Here is a 25,115-nt window from a genome sequence, read left to right as displayed (position 1 = left end):
CCCAGGTCCCAGTCCTGTAGGAATCACGATGAGTTTGGATAGCATATTCTTATCATGAATTTTAATGGCTGGTAGAAAATAAAGGGGAAGAAGGACAACAATGAATCCAAACTGCAGAGACAAGCCTACCTGGCAACTCAGCCAACAGTTCCTAACCTTGCCTCTTCAAACCTCTGGTCTGAGTTCCTTCTCTATTACCCACTCTTGTTCTGTCTCAAGCTCCTCTATCAAGAGGCTGGCAGAAACCACAGTGCCCTAAAAGGTTTTGAGCAGGCATCAAAAAATCTGATTCAAGAGCTGACTTCACCATGTTATGGCCTTGGGAAAATGGGTTCATTTCTCTGAAAAGGTAGGAATAACTGTTTCTTACCTGTCCCAACAGAGGAAGGTCAGATGAAACACTGGATATGAAAGTGAATTGCAATGCTATATACAAACACAAATATATCCTTATCAGTGCTATGGGAGAGATCAGAGAGTAGAGGAAGGAAAGCAGAAGACACTGGGCATGCTCCACTGGGGAACTGGCTCCTGTGAGGGACAAGTGGCTGTGGAGCTGCAAATCATAGACAGAGGCCAGCAAAGGCTCCAGGCTTTTCTGCCCCATGTAAAAGAGCTAGGACAAGTGACAAGCTTCCTCCTGCAGAGGCATTGCTTAAACAAACTTAAGTGACATCTACTTATTTCACCAATTTCCCCAATGTCGTAGAGCCAACCTCTGTCATCTTGTTTTTAAGAAATGGTGTACTCATATCCTAGTTAAATACAGATGCAAAAATTCTCAACAAAATACTAGCAAACCAAATTCAACAATACCGTTAAAAGGATCATACACTATGATCAAGTGGGATTCATCCATAGGTTGCACAGGTGGTTCAACACATGCAAATCAATGACTATGCTGCATCATATCAATGAAATGAATTATTATAAAATCATATGATCACCTCAATAGATGCAGAAAAAGCGTTTGACAAAATTCAACATCCATTCATGATAAAAACTCTCAAAAAATTGGGTATAAAAAAATGTACCTCAAAATAATAAAGGCCATATATGAAAAGCCCACAGCTAACATCATACTCGCTGGTGAAGGGTTGAAAGCTTTTCCTCTAAGATCAGGAACGAGACAAGGATGCCCATCCTCACCACTCCCATTCAACATAGCACTAGAAGTTCTAGCCACAGCAATGAGACACAAAAAATAAGTAAAAGGCATCCAAACTGTAAAGGAAGAAGTAAAATCGCCTGTATGTTGATAACATGATTTTACATACAGAAAATCCTAAAGAGTCCACCAAAAAAACTGTTAGATCTGACCAAAAAATTCAATAAAGCTGCAGGATACAAAATCAATATACAAAATCAGTAGTATTTCTATACACTAACAACAAATTATCTGAAAAAGAAATTTTAAAAAATCCCCTTTACAATATCATCAAAAATAAAATACTTAGGAATAAATTTAACCAAGGGGGTAAAACATCTAAACACTCAAAACTATGAGACAATAATAAAAAAAAAATAAAGAAGATACAAATAAATGGAAAGATATCCCATGTTCATGGATTAAAAGAATTAATATTGCTAAAATGTCCATACCTGAATGGGAAGAAATCAGAGAGGGATACAAACCATGAGAGACTCTAGACTCCGGGGAAAAAAACTGAGAGTTACAGAAGGGAGGGCGGGTGGAGGGATGGGGTAGCTAGGTGATGGGTATTAAAGAGGGCACGTGTTGTGATGAGCACTGGGTGTTAAATGCAACTAACGAATCGTTGAACACTACATCAAAAACGAATGATGTACTATATGCTGGCTAACTGAATATAATTAAAAAAATGTCCATACTACCCAAAGCCTTCTACAGATTCAATGCAATACCTCTTAAGATTCCAATGGCTCTTTTTTTTTTTTTTTTTTTTTTTTGCAGAGTAGGAAAAAAAATCCTAGAATTAGTTTGGAACCACAAAAGACTCCAAATAGCTAAAGCATACCTGAGAAAGAGGGACAGAACTGGAGGTATCATGCTTCCTGCTTTCAAACCATACTATAAAGCTATAGTAATCAAAACAGTATGGTACCAGCATAAAGACAGATGTAAACACCAATGTAACATAATTGAGGCCCCAAATAAACCCACACATATACACTCACAAAAATTAACTTGAAATGGATTAAAGACTTAAATGTAAGACTGGACACCATAAAACTTCTAGAAAAAAAAAAACAGGGGAAAACTCTTTGACACTAGTCTTGGCAACATTTTTTGGATATTTGGATAAAGCAAAGGCAACAAAATCAAAAATACACAAGTGGAACTACATCAAATAAAAAAGCTTCTGCACAGCAAAAGAAACCATCAACAAAATAAAAAGGCAACGTACAAAATGGAAGAAAATACTTGCAAACCATATATTTGATAAGGGGTTAATATCCAAAATATATAAAGGAATCATACAACTCAATAGCAAAACAGAAACAAAACCGACAAAAATCCCCAAATAATCCAATTAAAAATGAACAAAGGACCTAAATAAGCATTTTTCCAAAGAAGATACTCATTTAAACAGACAACAAGGACATGAAAATATGCTCAACATCACTCATCTTCAGGGAAGTGCAAATCAAAACCACAATGAGATATCACCTCACGACTGTGAGAATGGCTATTCTCAAAAAGACAAGGGATAACAAGTGTTGGTGAGGACGTGGAGAGAAAGGGACCCTTATGCACCATTGGTGGGAATCCAAACTGGTGCAGACACAGTGGAAAACAGGATGGAGGTTCCTCAAAAAATTAAAAATAGAACCACCACACAGTCCAATAGTTCAATTTCTGGGTATATATCCGAAGGAAATAAAATAACAATCTCAAAGAGATACCTACATCCCCACATTCACTGCAGCATTGTTTATAATAGCCAAGACATGGAAACAACCTAAAGTATCCATCGATGGATGAATTAATAAAGAAATATGATACATTATACATTATATATGTGTGTGTGATAATAATATATATGAATAATATTACATTATATATATAAATAAGATTGTATTATTCAGCCATAAAATGTAATACACTCAGCCACAAAAAAGAAGAAATCCTGCCATTTGGGACAACACAAATCTCGAGGGCGTTATGCTGAGTGAAAGACATCAGAGAAACACAAGTACTGTATGATCTCACTTATAGGTGGAATCGAAGAAAAACAGAACTCATAGAAACAGAGAAGAGATTGGTGGCTGCCGGAGGTAGGGAATGGGGGTGGGGGGGAATGGGTAAAGGTGGTCAAAAATCACAAACTTAGTTGTTCGATAAATAAGTCGTGGGAATGTAACCTACAGGCTGGTGATTAGCGTTGACAATACTGTATTGCATATTTGAAAGTGGGTGAGAGAGCAGACCTAAAAGTTCTTATCACAAGAGAAAAATTGTAACTATGTGCTGTGATAGACGTGAACAAAACTAAGTGTGCTAATTGGTTTTCAATTACACATATATGAAATCATTCTATTGTACACCTTAAACTTACACAATGTTATATGTTCATTAACATATGTATTTCAATAAAGCTGGAAAAAAAAGACTAAAGAAACTGTCCTCCAGAAGGCTTGGGAGATATGGCCTGTCTGAAGACTCTGGCCTGTCTGAAGACTCGGGTTCTCGAATCTAAGCACTGGCTGATGAATACTAAGAACAGCCGCGGTGGCACCACCCTGGGCCTGAAGACAGGGGCTGAGGGAGGTAGTCTTCCGCACCTTTGATTTTCTTACTCACCTCGCAGTCCTGACCCCTGCGAGGATGGGTAACTCTTCACGTCTGGAGGTCACCTGCTACTCGTGATTTGAATCCTACCCAAGAAACACACAAAGATGAATCACCCCTTGTTTTCCACTGGGGGTCACAGTGGAAGGCGTTTTATGCTAACTTGGGGGACATTGGAGGAAACGTCCCTCCCGGCAGGGCTGCAATGACCCAGTAGAAAACCGGCCTAGTCCCATCCTTTTCCAGGTTTTGGAGAGGAGGAGAAGTGGAGGGGTAGCAGTGGGAAGTGTGTTTAGCGGCCTGAGTCTGGAGACTGTGTCCAGTCCAGGGAGGGCAGAGCCCTGTGCGTGAAAAGTGGGGTAGCCACAGGGCTAATCGGATAGCCTCTCTCAAAGCCCCAGCTCTCAGCAGTGCTCTTCAAGCTCCTTTGTACCCAATCTATAGATGTTGTCTGCACTGCTGAAGCTCATCCTTGAAACAGACATGCAGAATTGTGGCCAGAATCACTGTCTTACCTAAGAAGGCAATGCAGTAGTGTTTCTAAGAAAAGCCTGAGGGCCCCACAAGGAAACAAGCTGAGAGGTGCTGGAGGAAGAACGGGCTCTGGGACAAGGAGATGATAGGCCTCCTTATCTAGTGCAGTTTGGGGATGTTAAGACTGTGGACCTGGAGAGGAAATTTGCAGAATGCATTGGCCACGGGCTAAGTAGCATGGTCTGAGAGCGTGCTTGAAATCACTGGAGGTAACAGTGGTGATTCAAGGGAGTTAGGATTATATCTCACACCGCTGCTGAGGCCAAATCTCCAACCATAGCTGGATGCGGCAGACCCGGTGTATATTACCAGTGAATTTGGCCTCTGTACAGCTCATGTGCACAAGTCATGTGCATATGTGAAGTAATACGTCAATTCTATGTGAAGTAATATGGCACTCGGGCGCTCCTTCCTTCCTTCAATAAATATTTACTATGTGCAGGTACTGTTTTAAGTGCCAAAAGGCAGCAGTAAGTCAAATCCAGCAAGCTTTTGACCTTGTGGAACTTACATTCTAGTGGAGAGAAACAATAAATACATAAACCCTGTAAGTACCTTCAGATAGTGATGAGTGAAGATACGCATCCTCCCTAAGTCACCCCTCGGTACCCCTCACTGGCATCGCTGTCAAGGATGCTGCAAGCAACCAGAGCGGGGAGGCTCCACCCCCTAGTGGTTTCCCCGGGCAGCGGCCTTCGCAAAGCCTGCAAGTGGGAGAACAGGAGAAGAATGTCGCCCTGTCTGCACCCAGCTGCCGATACCTGGGAAGCTTAGATCATACCTATTTAGAAACGAAAAATTACTTAGGCTATACACGGAGATGTTGATAGTATTACTTCTAGATGGTAATCTTAAGAGATAATTTATTTTTATTTTCTTCTGAATTTTGTTTTTATTATTACAATGTATTAGTTTTGCAGTAATGGAAAAAAATCTCTTTTTAAATGAGAAGATAAGCCTAGCCAAATCAAATTAATAAGAAAATAAAGTTGGGAGGGCGCCTGGGTGGCGCAGTTGGTTAAGCATCTGCCTTGGGCTCAGGTCATGGTCCCAGAGTCCCGGGATCAGCTTCCAGCCCTGGGTCTGGGTCCCTGCTCAGCGGGGAGTCTGTTTCTCCCTCTGCCCCTCCCTCCTGCGCTCTCTCTCTCAAGTGTATAAAATCTTAAAAAAAAAAGAAATATATTTGGACAGGTAGGCAGGGACCAGATCTCAGGATGGTGAATAACATCTTACCACACCACTTTGTGGTTTATTAAAGCAATTGCACCAAATTATCTCCCTCAACCCTCACGAGACTTTCTCAAGGTTACACAGAAAATAATCAGTGCAGGAAAATACCTGACTGTTAGGTCCTTGACTCCTCGGCCAGTATGTTTTCCATTATTCCACCTGCCCTTCTGTAGCTGACCTCATTTCTCTTTATAGCTGAAGCCTCCAGGAAGCCTCTGAGCACCCCAGGTCCTAACTCCCCTTCTCTCTGACTTCACCCTCCCCTACAGTGACCACACTGACTCGTTCATAGGCGGGTTTACTGAACTAGTCTTTACTGAGCCCCTACCAGTTTCTGAGCATTGTACTAGGTGTTCAGGATACAGTGGAGAACCAGAAAGTTCCCTCAGGGCAGGGGAGAGGCTTTAACTAATGAATGAATATATAATACAAATGTAACCACAGTGAAATAAAAGTGAAGACTTTTACGCAAAAAAATTAGCACCAAAGAGATAATTTATCTCTATCTAGTCGTGGGGTACGACTAGCCCTTGGCTCAATGATGAGCAACACATTGTCACAGAGTCCCCAAGGTAAGTCAGGCTGATATTCTAGTTGGAGACCAAGATTATAACAGCCCAAATCTCAGAGAATGCACATTCTGGATGGAGAGGCAGCAGGCAAAGCCAAATGAAAAGTTAATTACACGCTCTCAGACCATGCTACTTTCATGCGCAGTCCCCTAAACCTTCCCTGGAACAGAGAGGAGTTTACCAAGCATATCATCAGAGCTGTCACAAGTCCACATCAGAGATGTCACAAGGTGATTGTCGCTGGGAAAGGTCACTCTCAGAAGTCTGGGAACGGGAGAGAAAGGGCATGACCACACAGAAAATGTGCAGCTAACCCCACAGGACAAGAGTTTCCGTGTCTGGGCAGCACGGGCTTGACCATGAGACCGCAGGACTTTACAGGTGGGAGAGGACTAGAGGGGGCTGACCTGCAGGAAAGTGTTCCGTGCAGAAGGTGGGACCTGAGTGGCCTCGGAGAGGGAATGGGATTTGGGGTAATCTCATTTAGCAAGGCCACCAGGATGTCCGGGAACCTGGGGCACAGTCCGGGCACTTTCTCTTCCAGAGCCTGGCGGCTGGCTTCCTGGTCTCTTACCTGTCTGGGGACTGGAGCGGGGAGGCCCTTGGTCCCTCTATCATGTCTGAGTGTGTCGAAGCGTCCCTCTAGCTGTGCTCTGAAGAGCCAGGAGCGATGCTGGCCACCTGATGCTGAACACAAAGACTGATTTCAGCACCAAGCAGGCTGGCAAATGAAGAGAACACCTGGCTAATTAGCGCACCTGTCCATGGGGTTTTCCTGCAATATATCCATAAGTGAAGCTCAGAAGCTTCCAGGGGCTGGGAGCCACTGGGGACCTAATATCCACGCCAGGTTCTGTTATCAGTTGCCATTTGCTATCACAGCACCGCAGCAGGGGTCTGGGTTCTGGTGAGCGCCCTGCACACACCAACCACTGGAAGGGAACAGGAGCAACAAATATTTAATAATGGCAGCAAACTTTCATACGGGGCTTGAGAGTCCAGAGAGGCTTTTATAATCTATTGCTACCTGGTTTTCAAAGGCTGTGCTGCCTTATTTGTAGTAAGGACAGGCCATGCCTCCTGGACAACAGCTGGGGGTGCTGGACATCACCCAGGTACCCCTCCACGTGCCACTGAGGCATCTTCAATGACACCTGCATCTCCAAGTCACTTTGGGCAGTGTGGCCTGTGGGTAGTGGAGGAGAGCCTCGGGCGAAGGCTCTGGGAAGCTGTGCTCAGCCCGGATCTCATTCTGTGCCTTTTCTGCTCAAGAAACACAAGACTGTGGCTTTAGATGGCCCTGGGCTCAAGTCCCAGCTCTGTCCCTCAGACCTGTGTGACCCTCAGCAAGTTATCTAACTTCCCTGGGCCATCTTCCTGCTCTGTTAAACATGGGTAATAGGAGTCTATCTTGTAAAGTTGTCCTGAAGAGAGTGAGATACAGGGCACATGAGTGCCTAGCACAGGGCCTGCCCCTACTACTGTTGGTATATCACAGACAGACTGCACTGGGTCACTCCCTCGACCAAAGCCACAGACGAGGACAGGACTCATGGCACAGCCATGGTCCCTGTTGCTTGGTGAAATCAGCATTCGGCAGCAGGGTGCACCCGGGTGCCCTGGGGAGGCACCTGGATTTTGGTAGGCAGCATTTCCCTCGGCTGCCATCACTGGGGTGGACAGCGGCATCTTGCTCCTGAGCCCTACAACGGCCCTGTTCACTACGGAAGCTGCAAACCACAGAAGGCCCTTGAGCACCTGGAATGTGGCCAGTCCCCATTGAGACGTGTTGTAAGAATAACCTCGTGCAGAAAAAAAGGAATGTCGAACACCGGATTAACACATTCGTAGACTGACTACGTGTGAAATGATATTTGGGGTATAACAGGTCAAATAAAATGTTAATAAAATCAATTCCCCTGTTTACTTTTTCTGAAGTGGCTACGAGAATATCGAAAGGTACACGTATGGCCCATGTTCGATCCCTACTGCACAGCGCTGCTCTGGCCCAGTGAGCTCCACGAAGGCCAAGGCTTTGTGGCTTCGGGTCACTGTTGTGTCCCCAGCACGTGGAACAGGCCCTGAATGAATGACGGAGGCTGTGCTCGAGAAGGTGGGGACAATCCTGAGGCAGTTTGGGGGGGCAGTGTGGGTTTCATACAGATGAGTAACCTGAGTCTGGAAAAAGTACTAAAAACGTGTCCCCAAACAGCCAGGTTCAAACCAAGTGCATCTCAAAACCTATGCTCTTTCTATTAAATCCCTTTACCTCCCACAGCAATATAGAGTTGCAGAAAGAAAAGTAGATTTCGGATTTTTTTTTTTTAAAGCCTACTCCCTCACATTAGCCCTAATGTCCCAGCGTGGGACAAGTGGCTTGGCCTCCTTGGGCCTCGGGCTCCTCATCTCTTCTGTACTATGTCAGCCACGAGACTGCATCAATTTCTTTTTCCTGGTGTGTAGAGAGAAGAAATCCCATGCCAGAAGGTAGTCTCCAAGGCTGAGCCCTACATATTTTCTCAGTCTCCTCTCCACTCTTCGGCTCCCAAAGAGGCTCTCGGGCTGAGATTTCCCCACATCGCCCAAATCAATAATTTGTTTGTTTAAGGGTTCGATTTGATTTTACTTAGTTTTAGATGCTTTTCATCAGAAGCCAAAACCTTGCAGACCTTTTTCCTTGATCTTGTAATGAAATTCCCTCAGAGATATTTAATTCTAGATAGAGCTTCGGCTATGCCAAAGATCCCTTAAAGAAAAAAAAAGACATCTAAATAACAAACATCCTGCCATCTTCAAATAAAAAGCTCAGAAGGCAAACTGGCTTGTCTCCCTTACATCTGCCTGTACTCTTCTGTTGCCAACTATACTGACAAATTCCCTACATTTTGTTTCAAAAAAAGGGAAGGTACTCAACATACCACAGCTTCTCATGTTCCCACACATGCCCTGAAGGGATCCTGATGCTCTGTAAACATTCTCTGCTGCTTTTATGCCAATCAAACATGCTTGTGTGCTCTGCTTGGCTCTCACCTGTGGCCCGCTGAGTGAATTCCCCTCCCTACATGGAGCTCTCTGGAAAAGAGCCTGTGTTATTTCCATTCCCAACCCTGGCTCAAAGGCCTCTGGAATTTTAACCTAAGAAAAGAGTAGTTTCGAGCCCAAACTGATTTCTTGGAGAAGATCTCACCCACCTTTCCCCGCCCTAGGGTGAAACGCCAACACTATTTTTGATCAGAAAGGATAAAAAAAGATTTACCAGACTCAACCATGTCATTCCAAAGCAAGAGAAGGGCCTCAGCCAGGTATGAGGGGTAGAGCTGCCTTTTCAATGCAACCTAATGCAGGGTGCAGAACACACTTCATCACCCACCCGTGTCTCAGCCACTTGTTGAATTGTTATGGATTTCTGTTGCCTTCCCTGACACCCAGAAGACCAGGGCTTGAGTGCACGGTTTTAAACAAGCAGCAAGCACAGAGGCAATAAATCTGCTCTTTTCAAAAGAAGAGTGTGCTGCATTCCAAAGCCAAAGAAATTTCACCTGGTGGTTCTCTTCAGCTACTGTTTACAGAGGGACCCCTTAGTGCAAGACGTGTCAGGTAAAGGAATAAAAAGTGAGCAGCCCATTATCCATGCCCTCAAAAGCTCACAGTCTAATGGAGTTAGATGTATGTGACAAACTTAAACATAAGGCAGAATGAGGAAAGGTAGTAAGAAAAGTACGTGTATGTGTGTGTGTCCTGAAAAAGGATGGGAAGAAATATACCCCAATGTTATGTTATGTTAATAGTGAGCATCTCTGTTTATTGGATCTATGGGTAATTTTTTCCTCTTCTTTACTATTTGTTATATTCTCTGATAGTTCTTTTTATGATAAACATACATTGCTTGTAAATAAAGTATGTTTTTCAAGAAAAAAATTCAACAGATTATAAAGAACAACTATCTGGGTGATAGATTGAGACTTTGTGGAGAACAGGGCATGTCTATGGGCCCTGCAGGATAGGTAGAATGACCTCAGGCAAAGGAGGAGCATGAAATGGACCCTAGAGCTGGAGCGATGGAGAGGACAATTTGGGAAAATGTGAGTAAGAAGATAGTATGCACAGGTACTCACCCAGAGTGAGAAGTACGGCTGGGTGGGCTGGGATGCCTCAAATGCCATGCCAAGTAGCCTCGGTTGCTTATTCTTTGTGTTTCTATGGCCCTCTGTGTTGCTAACGTAACACTCATCACATGGCATTATACTTGGTTGTATTCACGTCTATCCCCCACGAAATTTTGAGCTCTAGGAGGTCAGGGATCATGGCTCATTCATTCTGTAACCATAGTACCTAGCATAACAACTAGCACATAACAGGAGTCAACAGATGCTTCTTGGGTGAACTGAATTCTAAGAGGATTACTCTTAATTTTGTAGATAGTAAGGAGTCGGAGTCATCAAGAGATCCAGAACAGAACATATTTCCGGCAGTTAATAGGTGCCAAGCACTCTGCTAGCTACAAAACTATTTTGTCTTCATTGGCACTACCTATAATCCTATGCAATTTTGTCCACCCTTGTTTATACACAAGGCTCAGAAAGGTTGAGTAACCTCCCTCAGGTCAAATAGTCAGTGGTCAGAGAAACCAGGACAGTATGAAGACAGTGTGGAGGACGGGGTCAAACAGAAACATTGCAGAAAGGAGACTACACCAAGTCGAGGCTGTGGGAACCTGAGCTGGCCCAGCTGCTCAGAGCACAGAAGCAAAGAAGTGGAGGTGAGGCAGTATGGAGGCGGTGCTCAGAACGGAGGGCTGACCATTCCTTAGTTGCTTCATTTATTATTTCTGATGTCAGTGTGATAAGGAAAATCTGTGTCCTAAGATGGCTGACCGAGCCAGAGAGAGAGTCCCAGTCCTTGCCCCGGGGCTCTTCAGGCTTCTTCTCCCTGCTCTGCTTCCCTCGCTCACCAATCCGGGTTCTTCTCCCTGCCCCACTTCGCGCACGTGCCAAAAGTGCCAGGTATGCGGAAGTAGAAGTGTATCAATTGCCCTCTTTGTTTGTGCTCGGGGCTCAGACCTTTGGAGACCACTCTTCTCTGAGCCCGCGGTGTTAAATAAACCTCCTATCCTCCAAGATCTCCCGGTGCCACTTGGTTCTTCCGCCAGGCGATCCAGTCCAGATTCCGTAACAAACATAGGGACATACAGCACAGGACTCGCCCTGAACATGGAAGAGCTCCAGCGCATCAGAAGTAGGACTTGTGGAAAGAGCCCCTTCCCAGGCTGTGCTCTGCCTCAGGGTCACGGTGAGGTTAGGGCCTCGGGAAGGGGCAGCTAAGTGCCCCTGTGAGACTTGACACCAGCAGTGGTCTTCCATCCCTGCTCCCTAACGTTGGCCCCACATCTCATTTGAAGATGCTCTTCTCCTTCACAATCCACAGTGGGCAAGGATGGGTGCTTAGGTTCCTGGAGGCAGGTGGATGCCTGGGATGCCCTCTAGCCGGACATCCTCTCTGGAAGGTCCCAAAATTACTCCTAAGGCTAACAGCTCCACTCTGACCTGCACCCAACATTTTGCAGCCTCTCGTTCAACATTAAAACAGTAGCCACCGACCTAACAGTGCCATGGGGTGGTGTCCATAGAAGGAAGTGACCTCCTTCCTTTTGAGGCATTCATTCCCAGCAAATGAAATGAAAGAGTTCTTATGTCCTTCGCTCGTTTCTGGGACAGTGGGTAATGTTACATCCCCAACACAGCTGACAGTTGAAGACTAAGAATAACCACAGGTCGGTTGCTCCCCTCTGCTTCCTCTTCTCTCTGCCTCCAATCCAGGTGCCCACACCCACCCCCAGCTCAGCGCGCTGCAGTCCCTAGATTGTTTGATTGCTTCTCCACCCTGAAGGCAATCATACTCAGGGGACCTCTCTGCTCCCACAGGACTGGTCCTCCCTGAGTTGGCTGCTGAGGACAATGCCTGGGAAATGCACACACAAGATCCAGCAATGTGATCAGTGAGCCCACGTCTGGGGCACTCTCACCCCCTCTCAGCTTCTGTGCACCAGCCAGAAAAGTCAAGGAGGACACCAAGTTCATGAGCATTATCAATGAACGATTTCCCTTGCTTACGTTCGCAGACAATAGGGCATGGTTCTGTGTTCCATCGTGCAGTGCCTGCGAGATGCGTCCGCACCTGCACGAGCCTTGAGGTTGGCTGCTCTCCTTCCAGTGCAGAGACTGAGGATGGTCCCTCTGGAGTTCATCAGAAGTGATATGACTGCACGGAGGGATCTGCATGGGATCCACGTCTAGGACCTTGGCAGATCCAGCCAGTGGCAGCAGCAAAATCACCCAGATTTCCAGGGCTGGAAAACAACGACTTTGCTCGCATGTGAAGCCCCCGCTGCAGGGGGCACTGCTGGTGTGAGAAGAGGTGAGAACAGAATGGATTTGGGGACCAGTTACAGGAACCCAAAACAGATGTGAGTGTTCAGGCACGCGTCTCCAGGCCAGGCAGGGGGGTGCCCCTAAATCATTGCCCTGTCCCTCCCTCCTCAGGACCCCTCAGCGGCTCCCACACTTGTAGAAGGAGGTGCAAACTCGCTTCCTGGGCTTCTGGGTCCCTTTGTGGTCCTGCGAGGCACTGCAAAGGCGATTCCCTGAAGTAGGATGGGCCAGCACGGACAAGAGGGCATCTTTCTTAGCAATAGGAATCGTCCACACCCAGGGATTCTCTGGTGGTCTGTTCTCGCCGTCCTTTCGCCCATCCTCCCTACAGTCACACCTTCTTGCTCTCACTCATTTTGCTGCCATATCTAAAAAACTCGTGGGGCGCCCGGATGGCGCAGTCAGTTAAGCGGCCAACTCTTGATTTCGGCTCAGGTCGTGATCTCAGGGTCCTGGGATCCAGCCCCGCCATTGGGCTCTGTGCTCAGCAGGGAATCTGCTTAAGGATTTCTCTCCCTCTTCCTCTGCCCCTCCCCCCCTCAAATAAATAAATTTTTAAAAATTAAATTTTTTTTAAAAAACCTCTTATATTCCTTCCCTCTTACCAAATGTTATCCACCCTTCAAGCAGTGTCTTGGTTTTCTAGAGCTGCCATAACAAATCATCAAAAACTAGGTGTCTTAAAATAGCAGAAATGTATTCTCTCATGGTTCTGGAGGCTGGAAGTCCTAGATCTAGGTGTCCACAGGCTGTGCCCCCTCTAAAGATGCTAGGGGAGAAATCAGTCCTTACTTCTTCTGGCTTCTGGTGGTTCCATAAGAATAATCTATACCTCTGTCCTCACATGGCCTTCTCCTCTCTGTGTCTGTCCTCCATGTGCCCATAAGTGTCTATAAGGACACTTGTCATTGAATGGAGGGCCCACATGGATGACCCAACATGATCTCATCTGGAGATCTGAGACTTAATTAAACCTGCAAAGCCTCTCCTTCTGATAGGATCACATTCGTAGGTCTGGTAGGTAGGAAGCGGACCTATTTTTCACTGTTCACCCCACTGGAGACAGTGATTCTCAACCCTCCTCTGGAGACACTTGTAGACTCCAGACACCGGGTCCTCAATCCAAGATTCAGTGGCAGATGATCCTGGGTGGAGTCAAGGTGTGAAGTATATGTGTGGGCTTTTGTGTTTGCTTTTGTTTAAGTTACCTGGTTTCTCAGGAACAACTTGGGGAGAACCACGATTCCAAGTCCCGAGGACACATCACATCTCACCCAAGCGGACTCTAGGAGTGATAACCGACTTTCCTGACTGCTTTCTCCTCCAGGATTAGTTCAATGGAGCCACAGATAGGACTGCCATCTACTGGTTTTTTAACATTTCACAAATGTCAGAGGCCTCAGAGACCTCCCACCATGCTCTACGCTCTCCAATCCATGCCCTGTTCCTGTAACAAATATTGGGAAACGCCCTCTAAGCAGCCTGAAGTGACCCTTCCAGATACGGGAGTTGACCCACATGCATAATTTAGCTCTAACTGTAATATACAGGAGAAAAAAGGAAAGCACTTTATATTAAAATAATAAATATTTTAATACATAAGTGTTCATGCAGGACTGCATGGGAACACATTAATGAAGTAGTCAAGGCTTACACCTGCTTACAATGAATAAGATTAGATCATACACTTCATATGAGTACAAGGAAATAAAAGACCAGAGGACAACAGAATTAAAAAAAAAAAATGTTCAGAGGAGAAATAACAAAGCTGCTTACTGGTTTGTAGCTGATGACAGGAAGAAGGAAACAGCCCCAACTGAGGTAGGGATAGCATGTCAGGTGAAATCACTAACGAGAAAATAGATAAAACAAGGAAGTATGTTATTCTTGCGAACGAGTTAAACTTTATACAGTGTCATAATAATTGATGATACTGACATGGGACAGGGCAGTGACAAAGAATCATGGAAAACATCGTCTCCAATCTGGAAATCCCACCCACAGGGTGGAGGCATACATTCAATCTTGAGCATTACAAGAGGTGTGGAAGCCATCTCCCTTTCATTCAGGCAGTGGGGGGAGGCTGGATTGAAAAATGTTGTTTGAGGGTGGCTCAGTCGGTTAAGCGTCTGCCTTCAGCGCAGGTCATGATCCCAGGGTCCTAGGTTTCGAGTCCCGTGTCTGGCTCCCTGCTCAGCGGGGAGTCTGCTTCTGCCCCTCTGCCCCTGCCCCTTCCCCCTGCTCATGCTCTCACTCTCGATCTCTCTCAAATAAATAAAATCTTAAAAAAAAAAAAAGAAAATCTTGTTTGATGCGTCTCAAAGGGGAATATCAAAGTAAGAGTGAAAAAGAAAAGCAACCCCAAAGTAAATCATTGTAATGTCTACTTTTTGCAAGAGGTTTCTCATCATTGTCCTACAAATGGATATACATTTATTAGAATGTAAACTATTTTAAAAGCAGTTTTTATAAAGAAGTTTATCAACATGGTGACATGCCATGTGCCTCTGCTAATCTAATAATGTGTCATCCTGGAACTTTGTGTGTTAGATAAAGTCTCAAATCTCCTGTTACAAATCTGCAAGTGGCCTCCTTGCTTTTGCAGTAACTACATGTTGCACTGAAACTCTTGTCAGTTAAGTGTATGTTTGGAAATGCTCTAATCTAGACAGAATGCATAGAGTGGGGAAATTATCCAATCATTTTAAGATTTTGTCTTTATGTCATTTAGGCTTCTCTTCCCCAAAAAACAGCTCCTAAATTACTGGGATCTTGGCATCACTTACTTGAAAACTTTTTAGTGTGACTATGTGGGAAAGTATAACTGATTTATATTTGTTTTGGGTTGAGTTTGGCAGGGCAGGTGACAAGTCTTCACTGGTGGGGCTGATTTGCACACAGAATCACGACTGGCACCCCCAGCACACACACAGAAAATTCTTGGGCATTTGTCAAAACCATCCCACGGATTTACAAAACACCTTCTAGGCTTCGATCCTGAAAGCCCTGTGGTCCCTGGACCCACAGCAGCACCTGGGAGTCTGTTGGAAATGCAGAATCTTAAGCCTTGAGCTAGACTTACTGGATCAGAATGTGCATTTTTAACAAGACCCCCAGGTGATTCCCATGCACCCTGAATGGGTTTGTAAAGCACTCCTCTGGGGGCAGTACTGACCCCATCAGGAATGCTGACCAAAGCCAACCTTCCTCGTTTCTCCAATGAGGAAGCAGGCCCAAGAAGGTTGGTCGACTGTATATTTTGCTCCTCTTCTCGTCACCAAGCTCCGTGAGGACAAGCAGAACCTGGGGTTCTGCTCTCGTAGCTGCACACAGCCACCAACACAGAGGAGCGCAACAGCTGTGGCCCTAGAAAGGCCCCTTGTCTGTATTCACTCAGGACTGAATTCTCCTTTTTACCCGGGAAACAGTGGCCTTCCATTACGCATCTGTAGAAGCACAAGCAATAGATCCCCCGCGCTCACTTGGATGGAGTTTCTGACACCTCTGTTTTGAAAACTTTGCCCCTGTGCCGAAGACCAGTGTCTGAATGAAGAGCAACCATCTCCCTCCCCACTCCCTCTGCCAGGAGGCTGCTGTGGTTAGCTTCCTGCTCAGAGAAAGAATAAATAAAAGCAACACCCCTCGTTGCTCTGCGATAACTACAGAGATGCTAGATGCTTTGGCACGCAAACTGAGGGGAGAAGAAAAATAAGTGGCAGCAATAAAAAGCCAGGAAAGGAACTTCCCTGTCACAAGAAGCCCCAGCAGGCAAATCCTGCTGCTGACATGTGACTTAAAAGGTCAGATTCAGGGGCGCCTGGGTGGTTCAGTCAGTTGAGCGGCTGACTCCTGGTTTTAGCTCAGCTCGTGATCTCGGGGTCGTGAGACTGAGCCCCACGTCGGGATCCACACTCAGCATGGAGTCCGCCTGAGATTCTCTCTCTCCCTCTCACTCTGCCCCTCTCCCTGCTCGTGCACGCTCTCTCTAAATAAATAAAATCTTTAAAAATAAATAAATAAATAAATAAATAAATAAATAAATAAATAAATAAATAAATGTATGTCAGATTCAATGACCTATGAACTACACCCTCCTGGCCCATCCCCCCCACCTCAACTGCTACCCCTCCTCCCACACCAGCTGCTAGCAGAATGGCCAAGAACGGAGAAAAGCAGAGATAGGAGCAGCAAGGGGGAGAGGAGGCTTCCTTCAGCCCACCTTTCCACCACGACGGAGGCCAAGTCTCCAAGGAGCCCCCAGCCTGCAGAGCTGCGGCCGCCGCCAGCTTCAGCCTGGGCTGTGGGCAGAAGGATGGCTCAATATCTTAGCCCACAGTCTCCACTTCCGGGCCCTCACTTCCTCCCTTCATCGAGCAATGGTAAAGACCCAAGACAAACTGGAAACCACCCACCTTGTTACTCCACTGCAGTGAGTCCATTTCTTTTATCACATGGAGGCCCCAGCCCGACACATGACGCCCTTCCCACACCACACTGACCAGGTGGTACTGCCACCTCTGTGGACGTGGCCTAACTAGGCTCCAAGGGCCAGGGTGTGGCTCGCCCCCCTTTCCTCTCACTTCTGGCGCACTGCCTCACCTTCAGAAGCTGTTCTGCAAATGTCTGGGGACCGGAAGAGCAAAGGGGGCAATGGGGCTGACGACAGCATGACAGACCATAAAGGATGAGCCCTCACCTTTGTTAGGAGAACAAAATGCATTCTCATCCCAAGCCCTCACCAACTCGCCCATTTTCAGAGCTGCTCTCTTATCTTTGCCATGACCTGACGGCAAGCTTAAAATGTGAGAGGTGTAACTGTAATTCACACCATTTTCTTTTAAGATCTGGAGGCAGCATAAAAGATTAGCTAAAGCATCAGGTTCTAGAGCCAGAAATTCCTGGGTTCAGATACTCGTTCTACAAAGCACGAGTTACAAATCTTGGTCAAGCGACTTGACTCTGATCTATAAAATGCAAATAGAAATACCACATCCTCATGGGGTTCTGGTGAGATAGTGCATGCAATAGAACAATCCTTCTGACCATCGAGTTCATTTTTATCCTGGGTCTCCAAGCAGCTACTCAGGCTGTGCTAAAACAGCCAGCGAGCAGAGTTCCTCCCCTTCTACTCTGAGGCGAAATGGCACAGCCATAACGAGACAGCACTACACACCCAAGTGTCCAGACAAGTAACACAGGTGAGCCAACCCGTCAGGTGTGAACGAAGGAGAACCACACCCACACAGACATCTGCCCTCTCCTCTTCTTCTTGCAAAAGACCCCCCTTGGCTTTCATTTGCCAGTTTGAAGAGACACGAGTCCCTGAGTTCTCCTCTTTCTTCTTTAGCTACCGTAAGAAGGACTGCACAGTGGTGATGCTCTGTGGCAGTCAACACTCCGACTTAATAGAAGACAGAACGGGGGGAAGGGTGGGGAAATGGCAGATGGGAACAGGCCAGTCCCAATGTCAGGGATCCTTAGAGATAGCAGCTACTCAGTCCAAACCCGGGGTTATTAGAACCCACTGTTTCCAGTCCTTTTGATAATTTAAAGGTAGTTTAGAATTTTTAAGCGTTATACACATTTAGTCACGAGGCAGAATGGCAAGCTTACTCACTGCACCATTACTTGTAATAAACGCCAAATGACTGAAAATGGCGACCTGTGCCCATCGGTAGGGGATTGGTTGAATCAATTAGGCTACATCCCTACAATGGCGCACTATGCCTCTGTCAAAAAAAAAAATCAGAAAACTCTCAACATACCACAGGAAACGAGCACCGAGATAAATTAAGTGGAAAAAAACAAACAAGGTTTAAAAAAGTGTGTATAGTAAGAAAAGACAGGATAGAGGTATCAGGTATATTTGTACTGACTTGTATTTGCAAAATGAAACTCTAGAAGGATGTATAAAACTAATTAAGCTGATTATTGTCCCAGGAGGGGGCAGGGCAGGCAAACAGAGGCCAAGATAAGATTTCACTAGATAGCTTCCTAGAATGGTTTTGTTTTTGAACTATGTAAACATATTGCCTATTCAAAAAATGATATAAAAATATCGTGTTAAAAAAAAATACACCAGCCACTGTGAACAATGCACATTTTCAGGCTACAAATGGAATGGCCTGCAGGTCCCTGGATTATAACTTCTGTACTAATTGGTCCTAAACTGGGGAAGCAACAAAACTGGCAGCAAAGGGAACGAGGTCTCCTAGGTTTGGAAATAAGCAGGTTGTTGGGTGTCTGTTATTTGGGACTCCCTATGAATTGCCCGGCAATGAGCTGGTTGGGTCCCAAAGCTCTGCCTCCCCCAGGGAAAGGGCATACAACTTCCCACAGGATGAGGTGGGGCTCCCCCACTTTCCTTGAAAATTAAGGCTGCCTAGAACCCAAATGGTCTGGTTTTTCCCCTCCGTTGGGACCTCTCCCCAACTTGTCCTATGAAAAGGGAGAGTTACAGGAATATGGAGGTCCTCCCCCAAAGCACAGTATCCCGGTGTGTCCAGCCAGGCCCCAGCTCACGCAAACTTCCCTGGAGAATGCCAGAGGACAGAGAAGAGGGGACACGTGCTTCTCAGCACCAAGGGACACTCAATATTCACGTCTTTCGTATGTGCTTGTCTTGCCACCCTGGATGAGCTCACTTAGTGTTCTGGGTTGAATGGCGATCTCCATTAAAGACCTGTTGAAGTCCTCACCCGCAGTGCATCAAATGGGAGCTCATTTAGAAATAAGGTCATTGCAGATGTCACTAGCTAAGATGAGGTCATCCTGGAGTGTGGTGGGCCCCTAGTCCAATAAGAAGGCAGTCGTGTGGGGCGCCTGGGTGGCTCAGTTGGTTAAGTGACTGCCTTCGGCTCGGGTCATGATCCCAGGGTCCTGGGATCAAGCCCTGCATCGGGCTCCCTGCTCAGCAGGGAACCTGCTTCTCCCTCTCCCTCTGCCTGCCACTACCCCCTGCTTGTGCTCTCAATCTCTCTCTCCTTATCAAATGAATGAATAAAATCTTAAAAAGACAGTTGTATGAAGATAAAGATACAGAGGGAGAAAGCCATGTGACAATGAAGGCAGAGTGTGGATTATGTGGCCACAAGCCACAAAATGCTGAAGATGGTTGACAAACCCCCAGAAGCTGGGAAGAGGCAAGGAAGGATTCCTCTATAGACTGGAGAGGGAGCATGGTCCTGCCAACGCCTGGACTCTGGACCTCAATCCTCCAGAACGGAGAGATGATCAATTTCTGCCGTTTTAAATCACCCTGTTTGTGGTACTTTGTTACAGCTGCCATAGGAAATGAATGCGCTCTGGCCAGCTCACATGGCAGGGGTAGCTGATGCTGTCCCATCTCAGGAGGTGCTCGGAAGGCACTGATGGCATCTCTGCCCCAACGGATGAAAACTCTGGGACCTGGGCTGATTGAGTTTTATCGTATAGGTGTGCAGTAAAAACTCAGTCAACCAATCATTTCGGAGTACTGACCTTGTGAAGAACATAGGAGAATTCAATGTTCCATGACTGCCCTGGGGAGTTGACAATGTGATTGAAGATTTAAGACAGACACAAAAAATATAATACATACATACATACGCACATACACATTATATACATATATAATACGTGTAATACAGTACATCTCATAGTGGCCAAGGAAGCATGACCTCACCCCCCAGTGCATGCCACAGACGTCACTCCTAACTAAATCCCACTGCACTGCCATCTGGCCTCAGTCTTCTACCGTCTTTCATTTTAGCTGCTCCTGATAGGTGTGTCTGGAAGACCTGGGAAAGCATCAGGATGTCAGGCTAGTAGTCAATTTCTAGACGCTGTCACCACGCTCCCGGCTGAGCCCAGACTCGTTGCCCACTGTGGATACCCACTGCTGTCCACAATCGTTACCTGCTACCCCTGGTCAAGACGCTCCCATCAGTTTCTTACCAGCTCCTTTCACCTGTTCAGAGCCTATTCCACAGTTCTCCACAAACCTGACCTGCAGGAAACTCAAAATCCAGGTAGGTTGGTAGGTCGGACTACAAGAGTTTTTAAGAGGGGCTCCAGAAAATCAGAGACCCCTAGCAGAGATACAGCGTCATCATTCAGAATGTTTGCCTATTTGGCCTGGCCTTCTCGCAAGTTCCCACCACACCTGCTCGAGGAACCTCCGGTTCTTACCGTGAGCAAGTCCCGTGGCCCCTTACACGCGTGGGGTCGGGGAGGCAGCACAGCGGGCTTGAGTGCTCCTGGAGCTCTCTCTGAAGGCCAGGCCTCCGGGTCGAGCAGCTGCTCCGGCAGGAAGAGACGTGCTCGTGCTGAGTGCCAGGTGGACACCCAGGCGGGGCTCATGAGGAAAAGCCGAGAGTCGCTCCCGCTCCACCCTTGACCAGCAGCCCGATGACGTGACTTTGGCTCCAGGCCAGTCTCCTGAGGGGCAGCTGTGGTCAGGGCATGACCTGCAGATGGAACAGACAGAGGAAAGGTCTCTTCACTTTGACTTCAAATAATTCATTACAGATACTCAGAGTAGAAAAGGCCTTTGAAGTCACTTAATTTGTATCCTGTTCCTTTTCAAATAAATTTCCAGCTGGGATTTGGGTCTGGTTTTGAAGCAGACACTGTGCTTAAGCAACATCCATTTCTCCCTTGCTCCTTTCCAACAGAACTCCATTGCTGTTATCATTCAGGGTAGGCGACCGTATGCCCAGCCCAGGGGCCCTATGCCGTCCGAGCAAATGCAGAGCCCTTGCCTGTGAGCAAGTTAGGGGTGGGCTTCTCGCTTCTTCTGGTCATTGAGAGGGGCCTCCTGGGGACGTTCCTGGAAATGTTTTTTTGGCTCTGAAAAAGAGATGCAGGAACTTCTTCCTCTGCTGGATGTTGTCTTTGTCCAGGCACGTTGTGACCGTGATGGGGAAGCATAAGGGAAGAACAGAGAAATAAAGAACCCAGGTCCTTGATGACATCACTGAACCACTGGGTTAAACAGCCCTAGTGCTCCCCTTCCTCCAGACTTCTCACTATACAAGTAATACATATCCTTGTTGTCTATGTTCACTGAGTTGAGTTTTGGGGTTTTGTTTTGACTGCCTACAGCTAAGATGGTCCTAATCATGTGCCTTCAGATGTTCCTAAAACCACGGGTCCATATTCCTGAAGCATAATCTCAAGATCCTGACTACAACTTCCCAAATTTCCACATCAGATTTTTCTCCCCACCTTTTCTTGGTGTTTAGTCCTCTCCCCAGACTTGACCCGTGTAACTGCCTTGTCAATACAGTATTCAATTCTACAGTACATGCCAATTTGGTCACTGAATCGTTAAACATGTTTGAGTCCCTATGATGTACCAGACAGGGATGCACAAATGAAGCCCTGGAGAGTGCATGGTGGGCGAGACCCACTCCTGGCCAGGAGGTAGGTGGGCCCCACGTGGCAAGTGCCTCGGTGGGAGATGCACTGGTGCACTCCAGCCTGGGTGTACATCAGGGATGTGGGGGTGGGGAGTGCTAGCAAAAGCACCTTGGAAAACAAACTCATTCTCAAGGAAAGAGCAGAAGATTGTCAGCAGAAAAGATTGAGAAAGGCAGACCTTCACAACCAAGGATATGAATAACGATCAAAATCATCATAAACAATGGTGGTGGCTAGCATTTCCTGAGCACTTACAACGAACCAGGTACTGTTTTTAGGGCTCTCTGAGGATTAACTCATTCAGGCCTCCACCAAAGCTGATGAGGTAGCTCATATTATTTGCCTCATCTTAAGGAAAACTAAACTGAGGTATGGAGAGGGTAAGTGATACAGGAAATGAGGGGCAGAGGCAGGATTTGATCCCAGGCAGCAGGGCTCCCTGGGCTCACACTCTTGACCCATCTACACCAGTGATTCTCACAGTGGTCACCAGAACAACAGCACCAGCAGCCCTTGGGGACCTGTGACAAATTCAGATCTTGAGCCTCATTTCAGACTTACGGAGCATGTGGTGTTTTAACAAGCCCTCCATGTGATTCTGGAAGCCCCATAATGTTTGAGAACCCCTGCTCGACACCATATGCACATGATGAGAAAGGATGGCATATTCAAAGGAAGGTGAATGGTGGAAGAGAAGCAAAGCCAGCAAGAAAGATGGCGTCGGGGAAGAACCTTCCATATCAGCCTAAGGAGCATGGGCTTCACCATACAGGCATTTTGGAGAAAGGCGGGAGGTGAGGCAGGGAAGCAGCATGATCAAGCTTGGTCCTGTGGGACAAGATCTCTGGCACTGGTGCTGGGAATGGACTGGAGGAGAAGAGGCCAGAAGGAGGGAGCCCAGCTAAGAGGTGATATGAACAAGGGCAGAAGCTACACTAAGTGGTGGCAGTGCAGAAGGAAGAGGAACAAGGGATGCAAGAGACAGGTTGTGTTAACAGCTGGACATGGGATGCAGAGATGGCAGACGTACCCGGGATGCCTCCGTGGCTTCTAGCCTCAGAAACTAGGTTGGCGGTAAAACTATTTAGCCAGATTGGAAATGCTGGAGGAGGAAACGTTGGGCAGGGAAGATTAAAAAGGTCCATTTGTGAAATATGAAAACTGAGGTGTCTGTGGGACATCAGGATGAAGGTATTTCAAAATGCAATGCTAAAGAAGGATCTGGTACTCAGGGGCAGGGTCCGGGCCGGACATATGGGTTTGGGGTTCACCAGCATAAATGTGATGCTTGAAGCCAAGATAAAGCGAAGGCTGATCACAGATTGTGTAGGAGGGAAAAGAGTGAAAGAGCGAAGGCTGGATTCATGAAGGACACTAACTTTTTTTTTTTTTAAGAGACGGAGAGACCGCGCACGCATGTGTGCAGACTGGGGGGGCAGCGTAAGGGGGGGTGGGGCAGAGGGAGAGGGAGAGAGAGAATCTTAAGCAGACTCCACACCCAGTGCAGAGCCCAATGTGGGGCTCAATTCCACGACCCCCAGATCAGGACCTGAGCCGAAATCAAGAGTTGGACGCTTAACCAACTGAGCTACCCGGGCGCCCCAACACTAACATTTAAGGGACACCCAGAGCAAGAGAGCAAGGGAGACTCAGAAGCAGAGCTTAGAGGGGTAGATGAAAATGAAGGAAAGAATGCTGTCTCAAAATCCAAGGATAAGAAAAGTTGGAGAATGTTTAAAGAAATAGAGGGTTGACAGTGGTTTTTAAATGGGAAGTCTCACGTTTCAAGACTGAGAAGAAACAGTGGATTTAGCAATGAGAAGGTCACAGGTGAACTCAGTAAGAGCAGTGCCAGGGGAGGGATGGAGGCAGAAACCAAATCCATTCACAGATTTATTCTCCAGATGGGCAACATCTACCACACGCCAGGCTTTGTGCTTTGTGTTGGAGATACAGAGACGAGCAGGACATGCATGAATCCAACCCCCACCAGATGGTGGGGGAAGACACACAATGAAGAGAAATTACAAAAATAATCATGGAATCACAACTGAAGTAAGTACTCTGATGAAGACGCGAAGGGACATACAGAATGCTTGCTATTGGGAGCGTACAGCATAGAGAGAAGATGAGGGAAGGGAAAGCACATTTAAGGTGGAGCCCCCAAGATGAACAGGAGTGAGCCAGGGAAGAGGATGGAGAGCAGCTAAGGAGAAGGAACGGCAGACGCAAACACTCTCAGGGAGAAAGAGCTTTCATGTGTCCAGGAAATGGAAGGAAATCAAGGTGAAGAGCACAATTTTAACATGGCAAGGAGTGGCCAGCGATGAGGCTGAAGAACAGCGTTCTGTGGGCCAGGTTAGGGATCTGGGACTTCATCCAAGCAGTGGTAGGAAATCACTGATGTTAAGCCTACAAGTTTAGGAGAGTCACCATGTGATTGGTATTTTTTAAAAGATGACTCTGGCTACTTGTGGGGGAATGAAATGGGGAAGGGAGAGGAGGGACAGAGAGTGGATATATTGAAAGCAGCTGGGGAAATGTTATGGTCCAGATGAGAGGTAGCGGTGTCTTGCACCAGGGTGGCAGATGAGTAGGTTTGGATGAACAGATCCTACAGCTACTTAGTAGGTGGGATCAGGAGGACTGAGGGATTGGGTGTGGTAAATGGGGAGGAGAGGCTGAGGCCAGCTTGGGTTCTAGGGTCCCCTCTACATCCATTTTGGATACTCCCAGAGGACCACTGGGATGGAGTAACATGTACCCCTGAATTCCAAGCAGAGGTAAGACCAAGATAGGACTCAGCAGCAACTGGGACATAAGTCTTATCAAGCCCTCCTCTCCTCAGGGTGCCCTTAATCCCTTAGAGATAAAATGATCTCTCAGATAGGAGGTCTCTTGAAGACCCCCTTGTTTGGTCATACTACTTCCGGAGTTGAGTCCTCCAGAGGTGGGGCTCAGAGCAGAACAAACCTCCATCACTCTGTCCCTGGGCTGGGCAAGCCACGCTGACTGGCTTCTTGCTAAGGCACGCATGTACTGTTTAGGACATTCATAAAATACATTCAGTACACTATGGACAATTCTAGGTCCCAAAGGCCAACCTCCATCGGATTACTTTTTCCACTCATAATTTTGTCAATTTTATTTTATTTTTTTATTATGTTCAGTTAGCCA

The 25,115-nt window shown here is 46.6% G+C and overlaps 1 protein-coding gene across 1 annotated transcript in view; it reads right to left on the bottom strand.

Annotated features, from left to right (window-relative positions):
* Positions 1-20,838, bottom strand: part of CRACR2A (calcium release activated channel regulator 2A) — a 113,862-nt gene extending 93,024 nt beyond the window's left edge. The window contains exon 1 of the mRNA XM_064591684.1: positions 20,706-20,838. The gene's annotated coding sequence lies outside the window, so the exon portion shown is untranslated. The remainder of the gene's footprint in view (positions 1-20,705) is intronic.
* Between the last annotated feature and the right edge of the window lie 4,277 nt (positions 20,839-25,115).

Source organism: Mirounga angustirostris, unplaced genomic scaffold (assembly GCF_029215605.1).
Source record: "Mirounga angustirostris isolate CCGP_5_RB_7025 unplaced genomic scaffold, mMirAng1.0.hap1 SCAF_5, whole genome shotgun sequence".
NCBI classification, from domain to species: domain Eukaryota; kingdom Metazoa; phylum Chordata; class Mammalia; order Carnivora; family Phocidae; genus Mirounga; species Mirounga angustirostris.
The sequence above is the reverse complement of the archived record's forward strand: the minus strand, read 5'-3'. Positions and strand labels throughout refer to the sequence as shown.